This window comes from Mustela nigripes, chromosome 10 (assembly GCF_022355385.1).
Source record: "Mustela nigripes isolate SB6536 chromosome 10, MUSNIG.SB6536, whole genome shotgun sequence".
Lineage (NCBI taxonomy): Eukaryota > Metazoa > Chordata > Mammalia > Carnivora > Mustelidae > Mustela > Mustela nigripes.
The window spans coordinates 48,209,276-48,234,562 of record NC_081566.1 but is presented as its reverse complement, the minus strand read 5'-3'; positions in this window follow the sequence as shown (position 1 = coordinate 48,234,562).

Genomic DNA, 25,287 nt, shown 5'->3' with positions numbered 1-25,287 from the left:
GAGGCATGGGAAATAAAAGCAAAAAGATAAACTTTTTTTTTTTTTTTAATTTTTTATTTTTTATAAGCAATTGCACTATTGGGTATTTACCCTAAAGATACAAATGTAGTAATCCAAAGGGACACATGCACCCGAATGTTTATAGCAGCAATGTCCACAATAGCCAAACTATGGAAAGAACCTAGATGTCCATCAACAGATGAATGGATCAAGAAGATGTGGTATATATACACAATGGAATACTATGCAGCCATCAAAAGAAATGAAATCTTGCCATTTGCAACAACATGGATGGAACTAGAGCGTATCATGCTTAGCGAAATAAGTCAAGCAGAGAAAGACAACTATCATATGATCTCCCTGATATGAGGAAGTGGTGATGCAACATGAAGGCTTAAGTGGGTAGAAGAAGAATGGGTGAAACAAGATGGGATTGGGAGGGAGACAAACCATAAGTGACTCTTGATCTCACAGAAAAAACTGAGGGTTGCCGGGGGGAAGGGGTTTGGGAGAGGGGGGTGGGATTATGGACATTGGGGAGGGTATGTGATTTGGTGTGTGCTGTGAAGTGTGTAGACCTGGTGATTCGCGGACCTGTACCCCTGGGGATAAAAATATATGTTTATAAAAAATAAAAAATTTAATTAAAAAAAAAAAAAAAAAAAAAAAAAGAAGTGTTATTTGGTAGGAATGAAAGTAGACTATTTAAATGGAATGTTTTTATTTAGGCTTACCACGTATTTCCAGTAAGTAAAAGACACTGAATCTTAAATCACTCACACCCTATTATTAGGGCTGAGCAAATTAATTCAGCCAATTGACCCTTCTGAAAATAAATCCCTTACTGAAGTCCATAAATGTTCAATTAATTTTCTTTTCATTACCTTTCCTTTCATTTTCATACACCCTTGAACTTACATGTTCAGAGCAATTCTCAAAAAGACAAAAAAAAAAATCACAAGAAGAGTTTTGTTCATAGTTATGAAAGTTCATAATTATCTTTCTCCAAGATGTTTTTCCTTTTATATGGATTCCACTGATCAATGTTGTTGGTATTAAAAATTATACCTTCCTATATTTATGTATTATCATGATTTCCCATAAATATTTTTCTATATTAATGTTTCATTGAAACACCAATAATTTTTCTTTGAGGAGGGAAGAAGGGAGGGAGGTGGGGGGAGGAGGGAGAAATGAGAAACATAAAATGATACAAATCCATTTTTCATATGTTATAGTTTAACTAATAAAACCCACAGGCTATATTTGAATCTACTTCATATTTAACAAGCAGTCTTTATAGTACCTTAAATAGTTCAATGCTATGGGAGTTTTGTACATCAATAGACAAACTTCTGATAGTATGTAATACCCAAATACTGACACTATAATATCAGCAGTACTGCTCTACTCTTCATTATGGCATATGAACACTGTGAATGACTGAAAGCATGTATCACAAATATAACGTTAGACCTGTGCAAAATAAGCCAACATCACATTAAGAAAACTTGTATCTTAAATCTGGGAGTAAATAATTTATCATTTTAGTGATTTGCTTTATATGTAGGACATATCCTAAATACTGATGTCACTCCGAGGTAATTATTAGAAAAGAATAAAGAATCTAGCATGCAAGCCTGAATCAAAACATTCTGAAATGAAAAAGTAGCTTCAAATAGAATATTGCCCATAAGAGTAAGAACGTTTGTATTTCAGAATAAAAGAATTGCTTCAACTAGATAATCAACAAATCAGTTTCTCTACAACTCCCTCAGATCACAGTGTGCCTCTAAATTTAAGGAGGAGGAGAACAGACACCTATCAAGGCAGGGTCAATTTTATAAAACATGAAACCTTTTGCAGTAATGGAGGATATCCTTTTGTAGTTCCACGTAACTTGTGTTTAGGTCAAAGTCTTATGTTCATAAATATTTCTAACAGTGTTTGATGGAAGAATCAATGCTGTTTAATATTTCACAATAGTTCTCACATTCACCTGATATATATAAGAATGAGGTGTTTTAAAAGTAAATATGTAAGAATTTCTAATGGCAGTTATTTTTAAAAACTTATACTTTCAAAGCACATAGATATGGTAAGAAATACATTTTTTAATTGGCAAATTTTACTGGATGTATAGCCTGAGCCATTTAAGTAGCAAGAATTCATCCCAAAAATAATTCATCAAAAAAGTAACTGTTATCATTTAATAAATAGATTAAGGTTCTATGACTGAAATGAATTACCAATTGGATTTGTAACATACTCAGTCTAACCTGACGTACAGGCAAGGCAATGATAGAAAAACCCAAAATGGTTTAGTTATCCTATGGCCTGTTAACCATAAGTCCAAAAATGTGATGACCATGAAAATAAAAAGCATGCTGGTCTTATAAAAACATGTATCTACTACCCTTGCACAGTGCCTATAACATACTAAATACTAAAAAATATCTGCTTAAGATGGTGAAGATTCCTCTAATCTTTATTATGGTCATGAGTAAAACAAAGAAACAGATTTTTTTCCAGTAAGATCAATAATCTCAATATTTTCTCACAATTAACTTTACTGTATCTGTTGAGGTCAAGATTGGGTTTTCAAGAGTCTAATTGAAACACAGATTTTATTTCTAAAAACTGATATGAATGCAGTGTGACACTGACTGAAACCTATTCTTTCATCATCACCTGATAACACTATTAAAAAGAGAAAGACAGGGCACCTGGGTGGCTCAGTGGGTTAAAAAGCCTCTGCCTTCAGCTCAGGTCATGATCCCAGGATCCTGGGATCGAGACCCACATCGGGCTCTCTGCTCAGCAGGGGAGCCTGCTCCCTCCTCTCTGTCTGCTTGCCTCTCTGCCTACTTGTGACCTCTGTCTGTCAAATAAATAAATAAAATCTTTAAAAAAAAGAAAAAGAGAAAGAGAGTCTAATTCTCAAAGCATGCCAACCACAGGGAAATAAGAAAGAAAACTAGCATCGGTTGCATGCTTACTAATTACTAACCCCTGTTAGCAAAGCAACTGATTTAATAAGCACATATACATTGTTTACAAGGTGCCAGACTTTACTCTGCGAAACTTTCCACATACTATATTATCTGGGCCTTTTGAGATAAATATTACTAGCATCGTTTTTAATAAAATAGATACTCAAGATAAATAAGTTTTCCAAGACACAGACATATTAAGAAATGGGAATTTAAATCAAGTTTACCTAACTTATTAGGAATTATTGCTTGTTCTCAAAACCCAAGCTTTTCCACTTATTCCGTGGTGTCATTGAAGGAATCCATCAACTAATTGCTCAAGGCATTCTCTGTGGCAATGGTCTCATATCAGGTTGAGCAATTGCTACCCCATGTGACCTCACTTCATTTAGCTTTATTTCAACAGTAATCGATGATAGCAATAAAAAGGTAATAAAATATGGATCTTTGCCCTAAGGAGCTAGTATTTTAGACATTACATCCATATAATTGGAAACTAGAATTATATTTTGCTTAAGAAACAAAACGAGACTTTTTGTGTCTAATTTTTTTAAAGAGGGTACAAACAGCAATACCTATTATGCCATATTAGAACCTCTATAATAATAAAATCTTTTTTTTTCTTTTTGAGAATTCACCATTTTCTAGAAAGATGTAAAGCTTTCATGATATTATCCTTACTCCACAAAACAATATTCCTGTCAAACCTGATAACCTCCAATATTGTAAAAGAGGCTAAGTGAAAATCAGAGATGTTAACTTGTTCTTAGACTATACAGTTACATAGCTGCGATTACAACTATATGGATTTAATATGCATACAGTTGTTTCAACTATATTGGACATGATAAGAAGGTACTTACAGGATTGGAAAAAGTTGATTTCCTTCCACAATAATTGATGTCTTTAGGTTAGTGCAATCCATTGGACTACATCAGTAGAAATTGCAATTTGGCTTTGCTTTTTTTAAGGTATTATGACCCAAATACCTTAAAAATGACTGGATAACATTTTAAAAGCAATACAGCATTGATTGTTCAGCTGTACCTATAGTCAATGCCACAGAATCCCACAGAATCTAGACAAATAAGTTTTGTCTAGACTCCATGCCTACAGAATTGTAGGGCTGTTGCATATTTCTATACACGGTATTATGGTTCGGGCAGTCTCACAAACACAATTTTTTCTGATTGAAAAAAAAAAAAAGAATCAAAATAGTGCCACAGTTCATATTCAATAAGGCAAAAAAACAAACAAGTATTTTCATTTAAATATAGAATACATAGATTATTTTTATATAATGGTATAAATTTGTTTTGAAATAAATTCTCATTTGTATCAAATACAATGTTTAATTTAAATATCTCTTTAAAGAGCAAATTATAATGGAACCCTCTTTCAAGATCCAGAAAGGATATATATTTTTTCTTACCCAGGAATCAACACCAGCCATTTTCTCTGAATAAATTGGTGAACCTATTATAGAAAAACATTCTGAAGAAAAAGCTTGAACTTTTAATCAGGCAAGATGTCCTTGAATCAATCACTTGTGTCCTGCTCAGTTTCACCAATTAGGCCACCACACAGCTTAATGCTAAGATGATGTCATGGAAGTCTGTCAGATTTCTAATGCATTTAATTTTTTTTTTTTTTGGTATGTGACTTCATTAGTCTTCATTTTTACATCTCTGGAATATGATTTTAGAATTTATCAGTTAATAGAGTAGTGATACTGAAGGTGATGTTCTTCTTGCAAAAATAGTGTTTCTACAATAATTTAAACAGCAACAGGTATGCAGAGTAATCTCTACAATTTTATGTGAAAACCATGTGGAGAGCACCTTGAAGTTAAAGGAGCAAGAATAAAGAGAAGAGATTAGTTTGGGCTTTATTTTAAATAGGGGTGGTACCAACAGGATTGGCTAATGGACTGGATAGAGATTATGAGAAAATAAGAATCAAGAACGCATTGCTTTGATATACACTAACTCACTGTCTCTTTCATAATAATTAAAGTTGATGAGCCTATTTTTCCAAGAATGTTGATAAATTGGTGTCTGTGGGATAGCAGTAAACACACACATAAACTCACACAGAGATTATTGTATATTTACCTTACTATAGACTAGGGATTCATTTAATTTCTTTATATATAATTATCATGTTTAAACTTCAGGTTATCCGATGACATAGAAAATTATATTACCACCAATTAAGATGAGGAAAATGAGGCACAGATGGGTCAAGAGGCTTTCACAAGGTTGCTCGTATAAAAATTAAATAGTAGAGCCAGAAATTAAACCACAACACTGTCTTCACATCAAGCGTTTTAACCACTATTCCATAATGCTTCCCAAGCTAGTTTTATTTATACAGGAATTCGTCAGTGAGGAAGGGAGGAGTCATTATAAAATTGATCCTAAAAATAGCATTTCTTAAGCCAGGTCAAAAGTATAAACTAAACAAATTGAATTAAACAAGTATAGATGTAAAGTTAAGGGATATTTTATGATTTGTTTGAAACTCAATGATCTCTGTTATTCATAGACTATTTCAGAAACAAGAATATTTAAAAAATTGGTATCTGTCCCTTAATTTTTATTTCTGGCTTATATTTCACATTTGTGAAATAAAGTGTTGAGTGGCCTTCTCCCCGCCATATCTCACAAGTTTCATATAGATCTTATTCTCCCTTTACATTCATTTTTTTAAAAAATTTCTATTTCAATATGATAATCTATTCTCTTCTGCTTTGAAAGCTTACTCTGATTTCTTCCCTTTTCCCCCCATGTTGAACAAAGCTGCATCCATAATTCAGATGAAAAGTGTGAGAGGATGACTTCTAGGTGATACCAAGATGACTCCAAAAAATACTTGGAATAGGGTTTCTCTTTCGAGCACTGTGATGCGGGCATATGGCTAGTAAAATATGCCTCATTATTTCAAATATGGTTTGAGTTGTGACCATAAGTTTGTATGGCTTGGGAAAACTTGACTTACACTCAAATATACATCTAAACAAGGTAATAGACTCTCAGTTTTAGTGTTACTGACTTTCATCTCCCTCACATGTTCACATCCCCAAACTGTATTCAAATTATGGTCAAATCAAATCACACTTGGCTAATGAATATCTGTGTCATGTTTACCAAGTTCACTGTCCTAGGTTACGGTTCTCTCATCCATTAGATGCAGAAAAAATAGTACCTTCCTCATATGGTTATTAGGTTTAAGTGAGATAGAAATTATTCTACAATTTTATTCATCTACAGTATGATGATTGTGTTGATTCTTTTACTATCTGTTAATAGTGCTTATTTGTTGCTGTTAGTGTAATCTAATTACATAAGCTATTACCTCCAGACCATGATAATGAACAATAATAATGATAGTATATCCCTGTATTGTTTTTAACTTAATGAAATTTTTTTATTGTTCTGTCATGGTGTACTTATGTTAATCCTATTATGTTGATTATGTCATGCTATATTATGTAATGTTACAGGACTATTTATATTTCATGTAACTATAATATATGTATTATATTTATATTATTGTACTATATATTAATATATACACATGAATTACATATATTTCTATAGTTTTAATTTATAGTTAATATAAATATGTTACCCAACTATTTATATTTAATAGGGTTTTGATTGAAATAAAAGTTATATTTAGTCAAAGAATGTTTATGTCTAAAGAGAATATCAAGTTTTTAATCTTTGACCTATTCCCATGGGTGAAATATATCAATACATTTCTGAAGCTGGAAATAATTTTCCAGTGATGCAATGTTTGTGTGTGTTGTGTCCTTTTCTTAAGGACTGTAAAATTTGATTTGGTAACCCAAAATGGGAGTGGGGAGTAGACAGTGGTTGCTGATGAAGTTAGAGAGATAGGATAAGGCTGAATCAAATAATAACTTGATTTTAGGAATTTAAAATCAATTCACAAGGAATTTACATTCTATTTTAAGCGCACAACATTTTACATTTCTTCTTCTCTGATACATTATCCTATCCCTTTCTCAGCTGATGAAGTTGCTTATTTGAGAAATAAGCAATCAGAAGAGAATTTCTTAATGATCCCTTCTAAATCCAAAACCTCTCTATACCTGTACTCTGCCTTCCCTCATCTAAATATTAATGAAAAGTCTCTGCTCCCATCTAAGGCAACAAAGGCACTCAAGACTTTTTTTTTAACTGTTTCCTCAGGGAATTTGCTATTATAATTAACGTCTATGTTTTACATCAGTTTTCTTCTCTCTCTCTCTCTCTCTTTTTTTTTTTTTTTTACTTGAAAATTCCCATCAGGCCACAAACATTGAAATCTCTTCCATCTGAAACAACATCAGCAGTAACAACAACAAAAACAAAACAGAGTTGTAAAACTGTTTCTCTCCAATTCTACTTTGCTTTATCCCTTTATAGTAAAACTCCTCTAAAAGTTGCTTATATTTACTGTCTGCAGTCCCCGACGCCCCAGTCTCCTAAAACCATCCAACTGATTTTTTTTTTTTACATTTTCCATTACTCAAAATAAACCCCTCTTTATTTTTTTTATTTAAATCTTTTTTTTTAAAGATTTTATTTATTTATTTGACAGAGAGAGATCACAAGTAGGCAGAGAGGCAGACAGAGAGAGAGGAGGAAGCAGGCTCCCCACCAGGCAGAGAGCCCGATACGGGGCTCAATCCCAGGACCACAGGATCATGACCTGAGCCAAAGGCAGAGGCTTTAACCCACTGAGCCACCCAGGCGCCCCTAAAACAAACCCCTCTTTAAATCATCATTCCCTTGATATTACCAGATCCAAAGATTAATTCTCAATTATCACTTCCTGAAATCTCAGCAGCACTTAAAACAATTTATTGCTTTTTATTTCTTGAGAAATTTTCTTCACTTGACTTCCAAGAAACCACATTTTTCTGCCAGCCTCACTGTTTGCTCCTTTTCTCCCTTTATCCTCTCTTTTGACCTCTAAATATTTTAACACTACAGAGCTCAGTCCTTGGATGTCTTCTCTAACCGTGCTTACTCCCTTCTCTTGAGAATTAACTACCACCATTAACCAGTGCTCAGACCTGCCACAGATGTTCCATACTCCTAAGTCCAAATGTCATGTCCACTTGGACGTCTGGTATGTATTCCAAACACAGTATGCCCCAAATCCAATTCTTGATTTCCATTGCCATGCCCCAAGCAAACAAGCTCCTTAGTCTATCCATTTTAGGGAAAGACAATACTATTCATTTAATTGCTCAGGTCTAAAAACTAAAAGACCATTTTTTAAATTTCCTCTCATTTTTCATATTCCTTAGCCAGTTCTGTTGTTACCACTGACAGTTAAAATATATTTAAAGTAATTTTTTACTACCCATACCACTATCAACCTAGTCAAAGCCACCTCTTCTCTCTCTCAGGACACTGCCATAACCTCTGAAGAGAACCCTTTGTTCTATCTATTTATTTCTTTATTTTTATTTGAGTATAGTTGGCATACAATGTTTCAGGTGCACAACATAGTTTTTATTCTTCATAGCTACACACACAGGTTGCTGCCCACAGAGTATTCATGTTTGAAATTGTATATTAGTTTATTTTACTCCTCTGTTGTCCTCCCAAGGGTTTTAAATAACACTTAGAATAAAATTATAGTCTGTGTTAAACCTGAACATGCGTTAGATTTTCTGATTCCTGACTTTTCCTTTAAAACTCTCTCCTTTCCTAACCTTATTCACTCTTGATCAAGCTGCGAAAGCTATAATGACCTTCTATAGGTTTTTTTTTTTTTTTTTTTGATGGACAGATCACAAGTAGGCAGAGAGGCAGGCAGAGAGAGAGAGAGAGGAGGAGGCAGGCTCCCCGCCAAGCAGAGAGCCCGACGCAAGGCTCGATCACAGGATCCCATGACCATGACCTGAGCCAAAGGCAGAAGCCTTAACCCACTGAGCCACCCAGGCACCTCTATAATGACCTTCTAAATAGGTCTTAAATACTCAATATTCTCTCACTGGCAGGGCCTTTCTATTTACTCTTCTTCAGCGTATAGTACTCTTCCACATATTGTTACATGATACTCTCTTCCTTCATTTAAATATTTTACTAAATAGCTACAGAGAGCTCTTTCTTGACATTATACAAAGTCGTTTTGCACTATTTTTTTAAAATTCCCCATTCTCAATTCCACTATATATATGTGGTATAGAATTATATAGATATATGAAGAATCTCTGTAGGGACACCTATAGAATTTTCAGCATGATAGAATATGAAGTGCCAAGAGCAAACAACTAAATGTCAAGAATAACTTTTATTTCAACCCTAGACATGCTGTGTGAATTAGTCATTTAGTTTCTCTGGATCTCACTTTCCATATCTTTACAAAGTGGAAATAATAACACGGTCTATGCAGTATTTCTGAAAGCAAATAAGATAATCTGTGTGGTGTACCTGAAAAGTACTTAAGTACCACGTATAAGTGAAAATGTTTTATATAAAACCCAGTAAATACTTTTATGAAAATGAGATTCTATTACACTTAACAAAAAGTGTAAGCCAATACATAATTTTGAATTATTTAATTGTTTTCAGAAAGTGTTCAATTTTTATTAGAAAAATTCCATTTTAGTCACCTTAAAAAAACTGAAAACTTGACTAAGAGCATTTAAAGCTTTGTTTGCACAGTGTTCAGCAAAAAAAAAAAAAAAAACCCACACACACAAAAACACTGGCCATTCCCCTTTAAAGATCTCATTTATTACTTGTCAAATGGGACAAAATTCAATACACAACTGTTTTTCCACTGGGGTAGTTTCTTGGTTGAGGTGAGTATGTCAGGCAGAGTTGGACAGTTAAAGAATTAAAATGTCCTGGGGCGCCTGGGTGGCTCAGTGGGTTAAAGCCTCTGCTTTCGGCTCAGGTCATGATCCCAGGGTCCTGGGATCGAGCCCCGCGTCGGGCTCTCTGCTCAGCAGGAAGCCTGTTTCCTCCTCTCTCTCTGCCTGCCTCTCTGCCTACTTGTGATCTCTGTCTGTCAAATAAATAAATAAAATATTAAAAAAAAAAAAAAAAAAAAAAAAAAAAAAGAATTAAAATGTCCTAAGTAGCACAGCAGCAAAAATGTGATATGAGGCTCCTAGAGAATTTAAACAGTATAAAACTAATAGGTGTGTATATGTGTGTGTATTTAATATGCATTAAATAATATAATTAAATAATATATTAAATATATAAATATATACATATTTGTGCGTGTGTGTGTGTGTGTATATATATATACATATATATATATGTATATATATATATATACATACTCAGCTCAGAGTTGGGGTGGTAGTAGTGGTATAGAGAGTACTGGTGGAGGAGAGAAAAATTGGGCAATATTTTTTTGGCAAAAAATTGGCAAATTCTCCCCTGAAGTTAAAGATCACTTAAGAAATTGGAAGCTGAGGAAGCTGTCTGTGTGCCTTATACTAGCTGCTTAAGTTATAAGTTGGTTGGAAGAGGGACAGAGTGTTAGTAGTGAGTAGCTGCACAAACATTTCTGCAATAGGCTATCTGAAAGACCTAAAGAACCAGCTGTATCATCAAGGAGCTTTGGAAACCTAGGAGAATTCCACTTTCTTTTCTTTTTTTTTTTTTTCGAAATAAAATTCCAAGCAGCAAAACATTGAGACCTAATGGAAAGATAAATGAGCATCTTCCTCCTATAATCTGCAAAATCTTGACTGAACAAGAATTTTTTTTTTTTTTTTTTTGCCAGCTAAGCAGTTAGAGGCAGTTCCAGTATTATGTTGAATTTTAGTCTTGACAGTGTTTGAGAAAGTGTTACATAGAGTCTGACAGTTGTACCAAGTGACAGGAAATTCCCAATTCATTTCCTTTTTATTCAATAATATTACTAAAAACGTCCTGATTGATTAAGGATAAGATAATGACGACATCTTAATTATTTACCACATGTTTGGGAAATAGGACAAAGTAAAATAGTGAATCAATCCAGGTCCAGAAAAATCCAGATTTTTCTTTGGATGATGGCATAAGGTAAAATTTTGTTTCTTACTATAGCACTTTAAAGTAACACATTATGGATTATTGTGACAGTTCTAAAAATGAGAATGTGGAAGAATATTCTTGGCATGGAAATAATAAATGTGACTACCTCTACTTGTACAGAATCTAGAATCATCCTTCTTAATTCTTTGACAAGTTCTTGGCAATTTCAGTAATCACTTGGAGAATCTTTCCAATTCCTTGATCAATTAGTTCCATTCCTCCTCATTTCCAAAAATCTGTGTGTAAACTCAAGTCATCCATTTACATGATCATATCTTAGATCTTGTAATGGAACCAATGGCTAGACCCCTCAATAATCTCTGCTTCAGACATCCTTCTCTCTAATTACTATCTTGAACCATTTATTTCTCTTCCTGAAATTCACTTACTTGTGAAATGAATAAAAAGTTAAGAACTTGTAGATTATTTCCAGGGATGAATCAATTCTTGTGGGTGTCTGAATATTACACATTAGGAGCTAATCTTAAGAAAAATAATTCAAATATAAACATAATTAGTAACAAGTCCTTGAAAAAGTCCAATATGAGAGGAAACAGAAGTTTCATTAGGTTCATGGCTATTCCATTTCTGACTATACCATGTTGCCTTCCAAAGAAACTACTTTGTAAACTATCTCCCCACCACAAAATTAACAATCAGTGATCTGGATAAATTAATGAATATGAGTCATTTAGTCTAAAGGAACCACTTAGAAGTTTCTTGCAAGTGAAACTTGGGAACATTTCTAAATACCTATTCTCATTGTACTTTGATGACTCAATATCCTATTTTTTTATGTATTAATGATGTTTTAATTTGTCTTTTAAGTATTTCAAAGGAAAGGTAAATATTTAATTGATAAGTCCAAACAGTATTGAAAGCAACACGACTAAGTATGATCTTAAATAGAAAACTTTTAAATTTTTATTGTTTTTCTTTCATGATTTAGAAATTATTGCACAGAAAATGCTATCATCCCTGGCCCCAGTGATCAAGAGTTCAATATCATCTGCTAAATCCTATCCATGATACAGCTAATAATGTAGGTAAATATTTTGTACCCACCCCTTTACAATTTATTTCTCATACTACTGTCCTAGCTCAGGTGTTTGCCTGGAAACAATAACCTTATTGCTAATCTACCTCTAGTGTCTTCTCCCAGTTTCCATTTTTCTTTATCTAAGTTATTTATTCAAAAGCTACTCAATTCATTCAGAGGCACAGCTTTGATCTTAACATTACTTATTTAACAACTTCTTATGGTATTATTAAAATATTTAACCATAATATGTATTAAATGTTTACTATGAGTTTGGCACTTGTCACATATTCTTTTTCATTTATTCATAAGGTCAAAATCATTAAGCAGATATTTTTATTACCCTTATTTTATAGATGAGGAAACTGAGTCCTAGAAGCAGCCTAACTACAATCTCTGTGGCAGCACTAGGTACAAGAGTCAGGAATTTAAAAAGGTCTGTCTTCATTTCAAAACTGTGTGCTTACCTATTACAGGTCGAAAACTGATTATTGAATATTTGCCCTCATTTTACTTTGCCAAACTTATTTCCCACAGTATAAACTATAGTGCTTCCAGGGATGCCAGACTGAAATATTTCATGTTCACCATCCTTATCTTACCCTCTTCCATCTTTAGGAGTTTGTCTACCATTGTCCTGGACTTCCTATTAGTCATTCTCCTCATATTCAAATCCTACATACTCTTAAGAACCCACCACAAATTCCAAGTGCTCTAGAAGCCATTTCCTATTTCACTTCTGAAATACTTCCTTCCACTGAACTGCTTTGTCCTTTTTATCTAGTCTTTGTACATGATCCATGTAGATCAGTATTTTATCTTGCACTTTATTTTTGTCTTTGATGGTATGTTCACTTTGCTTGTCTATATCCTATGTGAGCTCCTAGAGGACAGACTGTTCATCTGATTTATCTCTCTGTGCCTCAAAGCATATAGTATCTTCTCTCTGGCAGACATTTAATAAATATTGTTGAAAGAATGGATGCAGCATAGACAAATGTTTCTTTCACTCTGTAAGTCTTACAGTATTAACTTCTACTGGCCTAGATTCAAGATGTGTTCAATATCTTTCATGGGCTCTTATATACAAGTGCTATAATCATTTGACTGTAGAAGAGATCATTCATTATTCATAGTTCCATACAACAACAGCCATTATTTCCTGTCTTTTACAAGTATTCCAGGGTTTATTCTACTATCTACTATCATTACCATTCATTTAACACTACCCGAAGGACAATACCAGAAAGCCTATGCAATATAGCTAATACTACTGTGGTTTAGAGATCACCTTGAGATTATAATCCAACATTATGGGGAACCTGGGGGACTTTGAAAATTTCAAGAACTGAACTTAGGCTCTAGTTGGGTTAGAGGAAAGCAATACCATAAAAATAAAATAAAATTATAATGGGTAATGAATTAGTAATAATAGAAGTGACTTCCTATAGTCTTTGTCTAACATTGACTAACAAAAGGTATATTATGGTAGGGCTTTTCTCTTGACTTCTGGCATTTGAGCTTAAAATCATGAAGTTCAACACACACACACATATATATATATATGTATATATATATATATAATGGGAAATGGGAAGTAATAATCCTCTTCGAATATAGTATCGTTCAGCCTCTGGGTTCTAAATCATCTAGACATTCAGAAAGTTAGCAACATGTTTGATTAGTTCAGGAGCTATGCACTTTTCCCAAGATTTCTATTCGTTATCCTTAATTTCTTACCTAAGAGTGGATTTTTGAGTTTGCTATGCTTAAAACAAAACTTCAAGTGAGTATTTCGAAAGTTTTGGTATATTCAGATCTTGAAATAATTGCGATCCCTGAAAAATGTTCCCAAAACACAGAACAAAGTAAGTACCGCTTTAAACCAATATTCTAGCCTGGTCTTTGAGTCAATCCAAACAGTGAGCTCCATTTTAGATTCTAAATGTAATTCAAAACTAATCTGCATTCTGAGTTTACCTAGTGAAATGGAATATTCTTTTGTTTGTCATTTGTATATTATCATAGGAATATTACCATTTGTAACACATTTTTCAAAATTATAGTTAGTCACAAAGTAATATTACATGTTATATGCCATGTTAAGTATTCTTATAATGATAGATGTTATAGCAACAAATAGAATAGAAATTGGTTACTGTTAATGATTTCAGTCTTTGATTATAAAAATAGCATCACATTCTGCATATTATCAATTTAAAATGTCCTACTGTATTATATGTGATAACTTTTTTTTTGGAATCTGTAAATCATGAGTTAAAATTAATACATAATAGGCCCACAATTAAATCCTTAAGCTAAATTTTAAAATGCTTCATTTATACTGTATATGTTATTTTTATATTAAAGATTCATTCTAGCTGCCTGACATATTTAAATTGAAATAAACATTAAGTGTTTACAACTTTCAAGAATAAGTTAAGGAATATTTTTTCCTCATCTTAGGTCCTTTGACTAGTGAACAGTGTTACAATGACCAAATAATAATTTTATTAAAAATCAAATACAATGCCAGCACTAGCATATAACCTCTAGCCACTAAAGAAAGAACTATTCTATAAAAATATAAGAATCTCATCATTGCACTATCATCTGACATGCTTATTTTCTCTCATTTGTAAAATGCCTGCCCACACAGAAAGGTGATATGACAATAATAGCTAGCACTTAGTAATTCTAAGTGTTATGAACTGTTTTAATGTTTCTCCTATGTTAATTCCTATGTTAATTATCCTACCGGCTGGCCTTGCCTTGCCTGTGAAAGTAACCCTCTCTTAATCAACTCTATTAAATGGCTTTTGATCAAAAGTATCTTCACTGGATTCTTAATTTCCAAAAATATTACTCCAATGATCATCCCACTGATAACCATGCCTTATTATCTGAAATTAACAGTCCTTGCCGTGACTCTTCTAGGTTTTATTCTGGCAATTGAACTCAAACTTAAATTTGATCACCCTTCAAACCTATTCAAATTCTCACCCTTCAGACCTATTTTCCAACCATTATACACATTCTACTACTCATGAATTTATCAGCAAGTCAAAATCAGTACCACTATTACCAAACTTAATCTAATTAGAAACAAAATTCACCTAATTTCAGATAAAACCTTCCATCCTAATCTGATAAAAAATGTCTGATTAAACTTTCTTCTTCTTTATCACATGAATCTTAACCTTATCCTATTTAATTTACCTGAGCAATCTCCATAACAACCAGAAAACTAATGAGTAAAGATTAGCCAAGTCAGAACTACCTTGAGTCAAGCCCCACAAGTATGCAACATAACAATCCCTACAGATTACCCACTAAAGAGTCCAGGATCTCTAGGATCAAAAATTATTTATGTCTCAATCCATTACTATTTTTAGAAATTTTATTTATTCATTTATTTATTTATTTATTTATTTATTTATTTATCTGAGAGAGTGAAAGAGAGAGAGCATGAGCAGGGAGTAGAAGCAGAGGGAGAGGAAGAGGCAGGCTCCCTGCAGCAGGGAGCCGAATGTGAGCCTCAATCCCAGGATCCTGTGAACATCGCCTGAACTGATGGCGGATGCTTACCCATCTAAGCTACCCAGGTGGCCCACCAATCCATTAAATTCAGACATAATTTCCACTTCACCATTTTTCAAGTATACAAAACCACTGTAACTTCTGTCAACAAATCTGGAAAAAAAAAATCCCCAAGATGGTCATATTGGAGGGTCAATTTTTTACGATAATGCTTACTAAGCCACAGTCCTTCTATAACCAAAAATGACCACTGCCTCCCCTAAATAAACCCTTAGAAACATTAAATGTAAAAAAGATCCACCAAAATGTATTACAATTCCACAGTAAAGTCCACCACTCACAATCAACTCTAGTCCACCATAAATACATGTTTTCCAAGAAAAACCTGGAAAGTAATCACAAAGCTAGTACTTCAAACAAATACAATATATATCATCATTATTCTCACATGAAACTTAACCATGACAAAAGACATGAAAAATCACCATTGTATTTCAACTATAAAAATCTTAATGACATCCCACTGAAAATCCCACTCACTAATCAAGATGATCAACAACTCATTCATTGACCTACCAGCTCCATCAAAAATCTCTCAGAATGGTAAAAAAAAACCACTTTGGATCCCTTTTAGGAATCTTTTTAGTCTTATAAATTTTAACAGGATTATTCCTAGCTATATAGTGTATATCAATAATAAAAACTTCCCTTTCTTCAATGAACTATATCTACCAACATGCCAATTATGGATGATATCCAATATATACACAACAATAGAACCTCCATATTTTCTATCTGTCTCTTCACTCATGTAGGATAAAGGCTATGCTGTAGATATCATACTTCTTAGAAAGATGAAAATTGTAATTATTCTACTATTCACAGTAATGGCCAAAGCAGTTATAGATTATGTCCTACCATGAGGCCAAATATCCTTTGGAGGAACAATAGTCATCACAAACCTAGTTTCAGCTATCCTTACATTGGCACTAGTCTAGTTGGAGGAATCCAAGGAGGATTCTCAATCGACAAAACTAGTACTGATCCTTCACTTTAACTTCATTCTCCACTAATCATCTCAGCCAAAGCAGTCATGCACTCATTATTTCTCCAAGAAACACTATCTAACAAAAAAATCAGGAATTTCATCCAACAAAAACAAAATTCCATTCCACTATTATTACACAGACATCCCAGGACTCTTATTCCTAATTTTAGCATTGTCCAATTTAGTTTTATTTTCCTTTGATCTCCTGGGAGACCTAAACAACTATACTCCAGTCAATCTTAAATACTCCCCCACACATCAAGCTAGGATGATATTTCTTATCTGCATACTCTATTCTATGATCTGTCCCTAATAAATAAAAAAGCATGTCAGTGAATTTTCTTAACAGTTATCCTAGCAATCATCCCTATACTTCATATATCAAAACAACAAAATGTAATATTGCAGCCTCTCAATGTCCTATTCTGATTACATGTTGCAGATATATTGACACTAACATGAATTGAAGGACAACCAGCAGAGCATCCATTCATCATGATTAGCCAACTAATATCAATACTGTATTTTCTCTTTATTCTCATACTTTTACCAATCATAAGCATTATTGAAAAAATCTTCTAAAATAAAGAGTCTTTGTAGTATAAGTGAGAGAAGAAGAAGAAGAATATTTCTCCCTAAGACTCAAGAAACTCCAGCTCCACGATCCGCAGCCAAGGCTATAATTCTACTTTAACTACTCCCTGGAAACTTGTACATGAGAAGTGAAACATTATTATCATGTGCTATATAAGTATTAAAAATAAATCATAAATCATTCCATAACTATGTAATTTATGCGTTCAGTGATTCTATGTGTGTTAGTACATACGTATATTCTACCATACATAATACCCACTGAGTATAATCACACATGAACAATTTACCCCATACATATAAGTGTGTACATTAAAGTACTGATATTGCATAATACACACAATGTTATATCAGGCATATAATTATAAAAGCCCATGAATATCTGCAACACAATTAACATGATTAATATTATGTAGCACATAATATTATTGGTCAGGTATACCTCATTAAGTCAAATCATTACTAGACTATATGCTTATCATAACCTATTACCATGCCTAATCATGATTCTTTAAGAACTAGCAACCCTTCCACAAATATGTCCTCTTCTCTCCCTGGGCCCATAACATTTGGAAGTGTCTAGAAATTATATCTAGCATCTTGCTCTCACTTCAGGACCATCTCACCTAAAACTGCCCACTCTTTTTCTTAAATAATATTTCTCAGTCACTAATCACTAATTGGCCCAGGCACACTCATAACTACCATACATTTGTATTTGGTAATTTTTTTTTTAAATTTTGGGAATGTTGTATCTCATGCACTGTATCTCATGCTGTCAAAGGCCTTAACACAGCCAAGCAAACTGCAGCTGAGCTTAAACTGAGTATTATTTACCCACATTACAAAGCATAAGGTATAATTCAGTCTATGGTTACTGGACATGGAAGAATCTGCATATACACATACATGCATGCTCATCAAATAAACAATCATCTTAGCAAACTCTTTACCCTGCATAAACCTTATATTGTGTATATTTATTTGTATCTTGCCACACACAATAACATGATTAATTATACAACATATAAAACTTATCTTTCATCTATGAGATTTCAATTGTAGCTAAAATATTCACATTCCTGACCCTACAAATTAAAACCCTATTCAAGATGATTTTAAAGCCTTCCTATTGACACCAACATGCTACCTTAATCTGTAACACAACTACAGACATCCTCCTAGATTGGATTTTTAAAACTCAAAATCAGAGTACATTAAACTAAATAATAAATAAAGCATATTCAAACTTCTTGACCCTAACAGAGAAAAATACTCAATAAGTAATTCCACTATATATATACTTGCTGCTTAAAAATATAAATCCCAATAGACAGGGATCATCATCACCTTGACCACTTTGCTAGTCTCTGAATGCTTGCTTTCTCTACCTGAGCCACTAAGCCTTCTTTCAATTAATACTATTAATACTTTCAATTAATACTTCCTCTTGCAGTCCACGGCACCTTTGCAAATGCCACTACCTCTGTTTAGAATATGATCTGCTCTAGTTTCCTCTGTGCTTTTCACTGAGCTAACACATGTTTATCTGTTAGCTCATATTTTGACTAGCCAAACTGCTTCCTCCAAATTCACCTCAGGCAACTCTGCTTAATGCTATTATGGAATTACATAACTCTGCCTCAAAGTATGTATATGAGGCTATACTAACAGAGTTAATAGTGATTTTTTAGTTCATGTTCTTTCTCACTAGAGTCCAAATGTCATGAAAAAAAAAAACTGTGTTAATTTTAGGATTGCCATAGTGTCCCATGGGATTAAGGACAAGGTTTGTGCCTGGTACATTGTAGACATCCACCATTAAAAACTGTAGAACAAAATATTCCATGTACACAAAATAAGAACAAATCTTGCTGTTCTTTCTGTATTTTTAAGTTCTATCTACAACTCATTGCTGGTTTTTTGACTTACTAAAATGGGTCAATTTATGAAACAGATGACTAATTTCCAAAATACTCAATATATTAATATCTGAAAGACATGAGAGTTTGTCATTAACTACGCCTTAATTTTCACACACTCAAAAATGTACAGTGTTTTTGTTTTCCCTAATAATTCTCTCTCCAACCTGTTGCTTCAATGATCTAAATACATTTCTCCTACTAGGATATCAGCCTTTTTTTCATCGTAAATGAGATTTTAAATTATTTTCCTTTTTATCACTGAGATATTAAGTTAAATAAACAAAATAATATGTAACATCTATAGTCCTATATGTGGTATATTTAATAAGAAACTTAAATTCTTCAGTATTTCATTGAAAATTCATAAACTATAGGAAAAATAAATTGTATATTAATATATTTTATATTTACCATTGCTACCCAATGTTCATAAGTAAACACTGTCAAGATTTCCAAAGAGAGATAAAAGGCCTGTGCACCTGTTTTACCAAACCCACCAATATATAGAAAGGAACGCTCTGAGATGTAAGCTAAAAATGTTTATAGCAGAAAGGAGGAAGGGCAATCATTACATCACCTACTTACTTTTCTTGCTAAAGCAGGATTATGCTGTTGTAGTTTTCTAGTGCACTCTGTTTCTGGTCCAGTTTTACATGATTTAAACAGTGAGGCTGATGCAACTTCCCTAGAGAGATTAACTTTTTACAGCTGAATAGGTTTCTTTATGAGGATACTGTTCCCTGCTGTTCAGCCTTTGTACATATTCATCATATAATCTCCTTACATTACATATGGTCGTTATCTAGGAGCAAAATGTGCAAAGTTCTAACTCGTTATGTGTATGATAAAATAATAATTTCTTACTATTTATTACTAAAAGTAATAGTAGTAGTATCATTAAGAAATACTCTGAATGCTATGAGACTTGATATTAATTAATTCACTGTGCATGGGATTTTATTTTCTTAAGACAAAAAAATCCCATTTCTGATTCAAAATAAAATTGAATTTTCTTATTAGGGTTATGAGAATGAGGTTGAATACCTTTAAAAAGTAATTTTAGTAAATACAAATATGTAAATAACACCTGTTAAGGAATTATCTACTGAATTAGATAGGGAGACCTGGTCCTCCATCACTTCATTTTATTAATATAATGCTTCATGTTTCCTAACTAGTATTTTTTTAAATTATTTGTTAACTGATTCGTTTGAATACAACAGAATTAGAATTATGGATTTATGACACAATAGTAAACCACAATCAAAGATGTGACAACAAAAGGATAACATTTCTATTTGTTGGAATTCATTTAAATATAAATCCAATAAAATATTGCCTGAAACACAAATAAGCATCTCCCTGCTCAGGAGAACATAAAGCTGATACAGAGAACGATTTTGGTGAAAGAGTGGAACACTGGATTAAGAAACAAAGATGTTAGATAGCAGGAATAAAACTGACTTATTAATATAGGTCAGTTTATGAAACAGATGACTAATTTCCAAAATACTCAATATATTAATATCTGAAGGACATGAGAGTTTGTCATTAACTATGCCTTAATTTTCACAAACTCAAAAATGTATGGTTTTATGTTTTTGTTTTCCCTAATAATTCTCTCTCCAACCTGTTGCTTCAATGGTCTAAATACATTTCTCCTAATAGGATATCAGCTTTCTTTTCATAGAAAATGAGATTTTAAATTATTTTCAATTTCAAAATATTTTCAGTGTAAGTATTTTTAATACTTCAACTTTATAAGTACTTTGGAGGCACTGACATGTCATATAATGGTGTTAAGAACACAAAACTGAGTTGATACAGAATTTCAAAACAAAGGATTTTTTATAGTTGTGTAATTTCTAATATAAACAATATGATGGCACATATAATGTAACTGCATTTTGCAAATATCTAGATATTCAAAATTTTATTTTCTTAAAATAAAAAATCCCATTTCATTTACCACATATTTCAGTGTTTTGATATACAATTTATAAAGTATATCACTTACTTTTATTAAGCTACATAATATCAATAATTATAATTGCAATCATTTATTCATGGCTGGAAAACAGGTTCTGACAAGTTCTTAATCAACTTTGTAAACCTCTGCCACACACTTAGCAAGAAATTATCCTTTGAACTGTTCTATCATGGGGCTGTGCTCTAAGATATAATTACTTTGATCAACACTGTCCTTTAATTTGTAGCTGAACAGTAATTATCATCAGGAGGTCCTACACATGGTACAATAGAAATCTGAATTTAAGTTTGTAGAAAACTCTATAAAAAGCAAATAGGAGGATAAGGTGTCCTTGTTTGAAGTAAGTAGTTGAGATTAACAACTTTGACTTCTCATCAAAATTTGCTGAAAATTTTTGAAGTGGTACAAACTAAAATTGTCAAGATGTTAAAACTTAAGCTAATTCTAAACATATTTTACCAAAGACCTTGGGAAATCAATATCCCACAGTAAATACCTGGATGACAAACTCTTCAGGTTTGGAACAGACTAACACGTAGGGAATGTGCAGAGAGAGAATGAGAGAGGCCTTATCCAAGGATAAGCCTCTCCAATTTCTTAAGTTATAGGTTCTTCATGGATAGACTACCAACCAAATTTTACATTAAAATATGGTCTGCGGCATCAATAACAAGTAAACAAAATAATAATTTGCTGAGTCTGTATCTTTACACATTCTATTTCTGATGGCATTGAATGCTACCCTACACAAGGTATTACTGTCCATGTTTTATCCTATGAGATGCAAAATTCATCAGGTATGTTTTATCAAGAGTTTTCATAGGCATTATATTGTTTTATACACCACATTTACCGCATTTCACATTTTTACAATTTCATCAGTTTGTTAGAAAATATATTATTTATTGAACCTTTTTTTCTTTGCCTAGTAATGTGCTCAGTCTGCAACATTTGTTGATAAACTCAGTTTCTGACATCATGGAGTTTAGTGATCTAGTTGGGTTGTCTAGTTGGAAAGATGTGCAACACAAGAATAATTATAGGTGATTAAACAATGTCAAGTTTGAAAAATGCTGCTAAAAAAGGACATAGTAAATGAAGAAAATAAAGTGTAACCTTATTTTCTTATTTTCCCAAGAAATATATATTCAAAAAGTGTTCATTCAGAGCTCGAATTTAAGTGTATAACTTTATTACCATATACCCCTAGAATCTCTACACATCCCCCTGTGTTGTGTTCTATACCAAGTATAGAACATCAGCTGGTGAGAGGACCAAGGGAAAATCAGCCACTTCTATCAGTCTCTCTCTAATCCTGCCACAAAATTGTATTACATATTTTTAAAACAATTTTATAGTACTAATGTATTATGGAACTTCTTGGAAAATAGCACTAATGTTAGTTTCTGGCATATTTTGATATATTTAGGAATTCATGTAAAATTAAGCCAACTTTCCTGGGCCACAGACGCTTAAATTTCATGAAAACAAGAGCTATGCATTTCTTGTCCCCGTAGTCACTTCCAGAGCTTCAAAGACTACTTTGAGTTGCAGGCATTTCAAGTCCTACAATGAGCAAAAAACTAAAATAGAGTCTAAGAAATAGCAAGACATAAGATGAAGGATTATATGCCAACTGGAGGGAAAGTAGAAAAAGATTGGAGCAAAATGATTATTCAAGACCCTGGTAACCCATTAATGGAATGCCTCTGTATGCTGATGTTGTTAATGAGAAGGATTTTGGTGTTTTTTTCACTCCATGTCAAACTAAACTGTTATCACTAATATATTCTTACAATTACTTCATGTTTAACCTACCTGCAGTAGAAATGTTCCAACTAAACAGCAAGGCTTAGCAGTAAGTTTAAACAGTTCTTGAGAGGCTGTGTTTTGTGATAATCAGGGAGCTTTTTACTCCACTTACATCAAAGAAGAAAGGAGAAGGATGAGATGAAGATAAGAAGCAGAGAACTTGGTATATTTAAGTAATGAAGAAGAGTCTTTCAAATTATGCTTTGCTAGGATGACAATATGATGATGATGAAGATGATTTATAATTATCCATTAAGTTACACTATTTATTATAATAACTATATGCTCTCACAAATCATTTTTAAGAGCTCAAAGAGAATTTCATACTGAAAAATTTGGGAATTGCAGGTTGTATTTTGCCTAGAGTAGATTGATAAGATTTGCAGCAATGAAATATCGTGAAATTTTCTGGAAATATGTTCCTATATTGTTGGAAGAAAAATGAAAAGCCTGTGTTTCAAATAAAATTTAAACTGATGAACCTTAGAATAAATCTTAAGGATAGTAAACTATTCACTTCCCTTCAGGCAAGTCTTCTTGAAGTTATCATAAACTTCTTTTCATGGGAATATCTGGTAATAATAAAATTATTTCTGTGATAGACAAAACTCGAAATGGCTGTCAATGACACTTACCCTATCCCTTGACCATTGGTGGAATCTTTGAATGATGAAATACTATCCAAGATGTTATGTAAGATAGCAAAAGAAAAATAATTTGGATGTGTTCAAAGTAATCACATGAACACACAAAAAACAGAAGTCTTCTCTGGGTTCGTGGCAGAAGGAAAAGTTACAGAAATTTGAAGCACTGGTAGATTTGGCAGGCCCTTTTGGGCCTGAATTTGGAGAGGACCATAAATAAGGATCAGACACTGGGAGGTGATTCCCAATTTGACAGCTACTGAAAGAAAATGGTGTGTAAACACATGCATGTGCAAACTTGAAATTTTCCAAAAGAAGTCAGCACCAAATTTGAATCACATAAATAAGAGGCTTCTCCAGAGATCTCGGAAATCTTATTTGGTATGAAAGAAATGAATATGCTATAATATCTAGAAATATATTAAACATAAGTATGCTATAATCAAAAATACCTATAATATCTTGAAAATAATCTAGACCTAGGAATGACTTACTAAAAATTTAATCTTTCCTGCTCTTTTTTTATATTCAAGATAATTAAATGTTATCATGTTAATTAACATTGTTATTGTAGATGTGCTTTAGTCTCTTTTATTTTTGAATTCTATTTTTTTTTTGAGATTCCAAAATTCATTGTTTATGCACCACACCCAGTGCCCCATGCAATACATGCCCTCCATAATACCCACCAGCAGGCTCACCCCACCTCCATCTCCAAAACCCTCAGTTTGTTTCTCAGAGTCCACAGTGTCTCATGGTTTGTCTCCCCCTTCAATTTCCCCCAACTCACTTCTCTTCTCCAACTCCCAATGGCTAAAGAAATGTTGAAAAAGAAAAACAAACCTGGGGGCATCACATTGCCTGATTTCAAGCTTTATTACAAAGCTGTTATCACCAACACAGCATGGTACAGACACAAAAACAGACACATAGATCAGTGGAACAGAGTGGACAGCCCAGATATGGACCTGCAAGTCTATGGTCAACTAATCTTGGACAAAGCAGGAAAAAATATCCAATAGAAAAAAGACAGTCTCTTCAAAAAATGATGCTGGGAAAATTGGACAGTTCTGTGCAGATGAATGAAACTCAACCACTCTCTTATAGCACACACAAAGATAAACTCAAAATGGATAAAAGACCTCAATGTGAGGCAGGAATCTATCAAAGTCCTAGAGGAGAACATAGGTAGTAATCTCATTGACATAGGCCACAGCAACTTCTTTCAAGACATGTCTCCAAAGACAAAGGAAACAAAAGCGAAAATGAACTTTCAGGACTTCATCAAGCTCAAAAGCTTCTATACAGCAAAGGAAACAGTCAAGAAAACAAAGAGCAACCCATAGAATGGGAAAAGATATTCGCTAGAGGAGAACATAGGCAGTAATTGCTTCGATATCAGCCACAGCAACTTCTTTCAAGATATGTCTCCAAAGGCAAAGGAAACAAAAGCGAAAATAAACTTTTTAAGACTTCATCAAAATCAAAAGCTTCTGCACAGCAAAGGAAACAGTCAAGAAAACAAAGAGGCAACCCACGGAATGGGAGAAGATATTTGCAAATGACAGTACAGACAAAAGGTTGATATCCAGGATCTATAAAGAACTCCTCAAACTCAACACACACAAAACAGATAATG